The following is a 7,563-nucleotide window of genomic DNA, read 5'->3' as shown; positions in this document are numbered from 1 at the left end:
ATGGGAAAAAATAAATATGAAGAGTCATCTGAAAGCTGAAACATCTGTAAGGTAATAGGTTTTGAAAAACATATTAATATAATTTTTTTTATCATGAATCAGTGGTTCCTTCTGATTTTACAGGAGAATTCGTGGCAGCTGAGAATTATAAATTATTTCTACCCTAATATTACCATAAAAATGTCATTTTTTCGTTCTCACAGTGATAAGTACAAATTTATTAATTTGGTTTATTTAAATCATGAAAACAGTAATTAGAATTAAGATTTAAAAGTATTATTTTTTTACTCAATGACAAGACCATTAACTAATAAATATATTGTCATAGAGATAATTTCAAATTTTGAGAAACATGTTGGGAGCAGCGTTCAGGATTATGTAAAATATGTAAGAAATAGAATTGTTTTTCGAGGAAGTTGTTTTAAGAAATGGGACGTAATTAGGTAGTGTTTTGGAACTTCCCGGTAAGGTAATATCTAAATTATATTAGATATTTGTGAAGGATGTAAATAATTCTTTAAGGGAAAGGTCATTCGGAATGAAGTATTTATTTCTGCTTCAGTTCATTCAATGTGAATTTTATTAAGAATATAAACAAATAGATAAAAGTTTTAAACTGGACGTTGCAGTCTGTTGGTTCTGGAGTAAACTATAACTTTTAGAATCTAAGAGCGGATGGGAGTAGTTACAACTCAAACTAGCGCAATCCAATGTTCAATTATGAAATCACTATTCAAGAAAAAAATATCATTTTATTTTTTTTTATCTTTAATAGTCCATAAAAATTAGTCGGCTGTAAGATTTTCAGTTGTGGCGTAAATTTTGAATTATCTTATTCTGTTTTAGTTTGTTAGCCAATTTAGTGCAATTATTTTGATCTGTGTGGGTGTGGGTAGCGTTATTGTAAGGCAGTGTGTTACTAACTCCAATCCGGCTTTGTCAAATAACTATTTTCTGATTCAGTTAAGGCGTAAGTCGGGAGCCCTCCGAGGTCTCCCAGCCTCACTAATTGAGGTTACTCTAAAATCTGGCTGTCAAGCGTTATTCTGATCTAATCGCCTCCTTGTACAACCGTTGTTCTCATAACAGTACTTCCTTACAAAGCACTGCATCGTTGACCCTTTATGGTTTGTAGTGGTATAGATATAATTTAATTTAATGTTTTTTATCTTTAGAACTTCTATTCCTATAGCACTTCGATCTTCTTTTGCATTCTTTCGTTCGTAAGATGAAAAATTACTGTGGCGGGTTATTTTTTAGTAGTACTGATTTTTATCTCTATCACTGTCTTGTTTTGCTTTAATCATGATTTTAAATTCTACTTTATTTTCCAAATCTTAACGAAATTCGTTCCATTATACTCTTACTTTAATCAGTCTAAGGAAAAGGGGAGTATGAAGTTTGAATGAGTGGAAAGCTTCACTGGATTATAGCCTGGTGAAAGGTCAGTCCAGGATTTGATAACAGATATGGAGGAAGAAATCTGGAAGGTGATAAGTATATCAAGGATATCAGCACGTATTTTCGAGAGTAGGGCAGTAAAGAGGATTTCTGGGCGAGTACTACTACAGCTTATAGATTAGAGGGGCTTGCGTTATTATGGTGAGGAATAAAGATCAATCCAAAAGATGTGGGGGGAGAGAGGATAGAATCTCACAGTAAAGTTTTATAAAAGTTTTCGTATCAGATAAGGACGAAAAGATATGAATAACACTAAAAATATATATGAAATTGAAAATAAACCACTAATTATTAAAACAATGCCGAGAATTTCATCAAGTTTCTCAATCTTAGCTGGTTTCTCTCGATCACTATTACCGTTATTCTAAATTTACTAATATGTTGAGTTGAAAAAAGCTACCATTTAAAAAATTATCAATATTCTGTATGTATAATCTATATATATTTCCCGAGATGAAATGTTGAGAGATATAAACCAAATTATTTGTTATTAATGGTATTGCTGGTTTGAATAAATGGAGTCGACTATTTGGAAATAAACGAAGAATGGTGATATAAAGAAATAAGCCTCTATTCTTGATTAAATCATAAGACACGTGGTAGTATGTGGTTTGCTAAAAGGTTGTGCATTAGGGTTAATAGAATTAATTTTGAGTATTGGGTTAGATAATATTACATCAAATAATAAACTTTTTTAGGTGACTTGTTGATCTGTGAGATTTGCTTTATCTTGTACTTCGATGATGTCCTCTTCCCTCTTTCATCCTCCTTCCCGTCCCTTTATCTGAGTGGGATATAGTTTATTTACTCATAGAGCTCTGCGAATCTCAGCCAAATTATGATGTAGCTGTAACCAAGTATGTGAAGCTCATGGGATGGCTTTCACACTTCTGTTTGTTGTAGAGGTCAAGATGGCTACACCAGCACACTGCATCATATAACTACTACTAGATGGCTGAATTTTTAATTTCTATTGAAATATGAGAGCATCTCTCTTTTTTCAGTCCGTCGATGCTCCTCAAGGTAGTATCATAAGTCCCATTCTTTATACGGTTTATACAGTTGACATCCCAACCCACCCTAACACAGTCCTAACAACATACGCTGATGACACATGTATACTGTCTGTAAACAACGACCCAACTAATGCATCACAAACACTACAGACACACATAATATCTATTAAAGAATGGTGTCAAAATTGGAGAAACAAAATAAATCATGACAATTTCTATCAGATCACATTTACTCTCCGTCGTAAAAATCTGCCCTCCTGTCTTCCAGTTTTCTTTCTAAATACTCCACTAATTCCTTTTGAACATATTCGATACTTAGAACTCCATCTTGACAAGAGACTTACTTGGAATCCACATACAAGACTGATACGATAAGAAACTGCTCGTAGATTCCGATTGCTACAACACTTAGTTGACAAACGCTCTAAACTTCCCATTCACTACAAAAAATTAGTATACACTACGATAATCAGACCAATTTGGACATATGGAATTGAGCTCTGGGGCTCCACCAAACCATTAAATTCATCCCGCATCCAATCCTTACAATCCAAAATCCTAAGTAAAATCCTTGATGCTGCTTATTACGTTACAAATAAACTCATTCACAAACACCTTAACATCCCATTCGTCACAGATTTGACCCAAAACAGATATGCGTATTTTTATTCCAAACTCCTTAACCATCCTAACGCATTAATTCTTAATCATTTATCCTAAGCAATCCCTGATAATCCTCCGAGGCGTCTGAAAAGAATATGACCACGGGACCTAATTTAAATTAATATTTGAAATCCACCAATGGGAGGTACCTTCCCAAGATTTTCAAGTGTACATGAAACATACAACATATTTATTTATTGTATTTATTATTTGTACAGTTGTAAATCAAATTAAATAAAAAAAAAAAAAATGTGTAGGTACATTTCCCTCAAACATTATTTTTGTTGTACTACGTTTAGCCCATATTCATGTACTAATATACCAACAATTTTGCATAATCGACAGTTTTTTTATATGCATACAATTAAAGTTTATAATCAATTTTACCTCATTTAGTCAAGTGCATCTATTTCTTTTTTTCCAATATACACATAATTTAAAATTTTCAACATAACATTATTTAAATAATGTTTTTCACTTCTGATACATTAATCTTTCCCTTTAGCACAAATCAGTGTTAAACTATACGATAAAAATTTCTTTTAATTAATTTTTTTTTACCTCCTTAGTAATATATACGTAATTTTAAACTTTCAATCAATGATGGTAACTGGACATTTATAACGCAAGTCAGCGATAGTTACGTAGTCGGAATAATAAAAAAAAAAACAATCATAAGGAATATATTTGAGTTCCCTGGTTGAACATTTTAGTTCTTTGTTCAGAAACTCAAATATATTCCTTAGATTAGGTCGTGCTACGCTGAACCTTGTAGGACACGACCGTAGACCAATATTCCAATATAAAATATATCCATTGTTGATTATTGAAATTAGATTATAGAGATATTTTGGAGATTTGAACCTTGAACAAAATAATGGTTAGTACTTATGTCCCTATGGTATAAATAAGGTTATGATGGTCTTTAACAAGTAACGCTACAACTGGGTTTGTCCAAACCAATTACAATTATTTATTTACTTTTTGTATCAAATGATCCGTTAAATATATATTGCATATATTGCCTTAGTAATATATTTATATGGAAATACATTATGCAACCAAAAAATAAAATAAAATTATGAAGAAAATGCGGTCACAAGAAAAGAAAAAAATATTAAACAACTATTTTATTGGCAAATAAACAGTTCACTATTTTTGTTTTCTTGCGATCGCACCCCCATTATCTTCATAGTTTAAATTAATATATAATTAAAATTTTTGTTTGAGACAGATCTGTTTTGTAGTTATAAAAAATATCCATTTTGTCTCAACAATTTTTCTATTATTTAAACACGTATTGGCTATTCCGGCCATTATAATTTTTAATAAAAATAATATTTCAGAATATTTTTTGAAATTAATTTATAATGAATATATTGTATTAAAAAAAAAAGTTATTGATGGATCCTTGAAAACGGCCGGAATGGTTTCGGATGTTAAAATAATAAAAACATTCCTGAATATTTTTTGATTACTACTAAAATAAATTAAATGAGGTCCCCATAACGTATGATGATAAAATTTTATTGTGGGCCTCTCTTCTAGCATGTTACAATGAGAAAAAAAATTGTAGTTGTTACAACACGGAAAAATATACTGTTTTAATTTTCAAAACAAATTATTTGATACAATCATTTTTCAATAGAAGGAGCTATAAAGAATCAATACAGTAAGAAAAAAACGTTTTATTCACCATAAAAGTCCTAAAATAATATAGGACGTTTTCTAACCGGGATATATAATACGGAGTCAAGAATGCGGTCAAATATTCGATAAGAGTCATAATTAACAAAGCTATAATCTTTTCTCCGCATGGGTCAGGAAAAAACTATATAATCAAGATGATGCTAAATATATACATCACTTTATATTAAATTATACAAATCTAAAAATATGTTGCAGACCACTTTCTGCAATAGTATACTCCAAAGAAAGCATAACTAACTGAGCCTTTTTTTTTTTACTTTTACCTGGCTACACTTTATTTATATATTTCCACCTTCCCCTGCCTTACAAGCAATACAGGTGTGCAGCAGCAGTTCGATGTTACGTATCCATCATCAAACTACTGCTAATAAATCAATTTACAATTTTAATGATTCATGTACAGTTTTCTTACAGGTATCATTAGTTTTCAGTCTTCTTCTTTGACAAAGATTGAAGTGGCTTGGTCCAATAATTGTTTTCCTCCCATATACAAATTATTTTACAAATTTTTCACTTACTAGCTGAGGAAAGTTCTCTGTGAGGACATAGAGTCCTGTTTCCCTTAGTAATCTGGCCCGTAGTGTATCAAAGGCGGTACAGTCTATGATCATGTGCTCGGCAGTCTCCGGGACACCACAACTAGGGCATACAGGATCGAGATCCATCCCGGGGCCATGAAGATTGACTCGAAATACCTCATGCCAGGTAGCACCTTTTGGGCTTGTCATCCAACGCCAGTTCTACTTTTCGGTGGTTTCCTCCCGGAGAATGGTTTTCCATTTACTTGGACACTCGTCAACCATCACCTGAAGATTTGCCGGCAGACCTGCCAAGCCCTCTCTCTTTAACTAAAACATCATCATTTCTTCCTCTACCAAAACTTGCACCGCCTCATGTGAGCCTCTGTCTGGTATGCCTTGGTGACTCTAAGCAAAGCCGTTTATTTATTGTCGCCAATCTTTTCTTTTGCCGTTGCGAGAGATTTCAGTTCCAGGCGGGGGAGGCATACCCCAGAATACCCACGACCACTCCTTTATATGTGGTCATTGTTGCAGGGTGTCTGAGGCCCCAGAAGGCGCCCCCATACGACTAAGGCCGTTCAAGGATTGGGCCATCCTATTTCCCAAGCAATCCAAGTGAGGAATAACATTAAATCCTCTTTCAAATCTTACACCAACGTAAGTGACTACCTCACTTGGACGTATTCTTGTTCCTCGAATTACTAAATTAATAGGGTGGGCCCTATCAGTTTTTCCTATAAAGAGAATGACCTTTCTCTTGCTAGAGGCCATCCGCAACTTTTTTATCTCGCACCATTCTCCCACTAGGTTGGCACAATATTCTGTACCTACCTGCATATAGAATATATAGTAAGAGGAAGTATTGCGAACGTGCAAAATTTCGAATTCAAGTTTTCTACGAAAATAAACATTTTGAGATCCCTGAGTCCAAAACACCTTGCAGCCTAATGCAAAAGCGAAAAACTATAAGAGAATGAAATTACATATTTCAGCTAGGTAAATCCTTTTCAGCTAAATTCGACAGATTGGAAGGACCACATTATAGAATCGATTTTTCTAGAAAGATTTTTATTAAACTCAGTAAATCAATTAGTGAGGCGCTTTAATACTAGATAGGTTTTATCCTAATTAAAATAGTTCAACAGGGCTTAAATGTTACATTTAAAAAAAAATCTTTATTTAAAGTACCTTTACTTTTGTTAATTAAAAAAGTAAAAATAACCATTTCATAATGTTGGCAATAATAAATAATATATAAATACAAAATATTACAGAATATTATACACAACTAAGAAAAAAAAGAGAAATATAAACTGGAACTTGGTGACATAGTAGGGTGGTAAGCAGAGAGAGCCAAGATTATCTATAGTTGAAACTAATAGCTAAAGTTGCTATGGATACGACTCTCATTCATGAATGAACCATTGATAAATAAATATCGTATCCATGGCAATTATAGCTATTAGTTTCAGCTATAGATAATTTTTGCCCAACAGTGATGGTAAGTGAAAGTTGTGGGATGCGTGCACCGAACCTGAGTTTTATTATTTAAAGAAATATAAATTTGCAAATGCTCGAAATGAATGAGATCAGTAAATCATGGGGTGAACACCTGAATAGTTCTTCCGTTTCTTTTAATTGCCTATTCATTAATATAAATAATTAATTAATCAAATAAATACCAATTCATTTATTTAAATTTATTTTATTTTCTCATTATTCTTTGTTTTTACTGAATAGTTAAAAACAGATCGGTACATTTAATCTGAAGGTAGATTAATTTTATTAGTAATACAAAATTATCCATTTTGTCTTATGAATATTTTTATTATTTTAACATTCGGCCATTCCGGTCATTTTCAAGGATCTATCAATAATTTTTTTTTAAACACAATATATTCATTATAAATTAATTTTAAAAACATCAAGAAAAATAACGTTTATGAAAAATTAAAATGACCGGAGTGGTCAAAACGTTGGAGTGTTTAAGTAATAAAAAAATGTTTGAGACAAAATGGATATCTTTTTTATAACTACTTAACAACCTTCAAACAACTCACCTGTGAAAATGTTTATTCTTCATAAAGAAACATGAGAAATATATCATTTAATAATTCTTGTCAACCTACAATACCTAAGCAAACACCATACATGAATACAAAGTAGATTCATAATTACTTTCAATCTTACCC

Source organism: Halyomorpha halys, unplaced genomic scaffold, assembly GCF_000696795.3.
Source record: "Halyomorpha halys isolate HHAL.00 unplaced genomic scaffold, Hhal_1.1 Scaffold235.1, whole genome shotgun sequence".
Taxonomy (NCBI): Eukaryota; Metazoa; Arthropoda; class Insecta; order Hemiptera; family Pentatomidae; genus Halyomorpha; species Halyomorpha halys.
Note: the sequence above shows the minus strand (reverse complement) of the source record.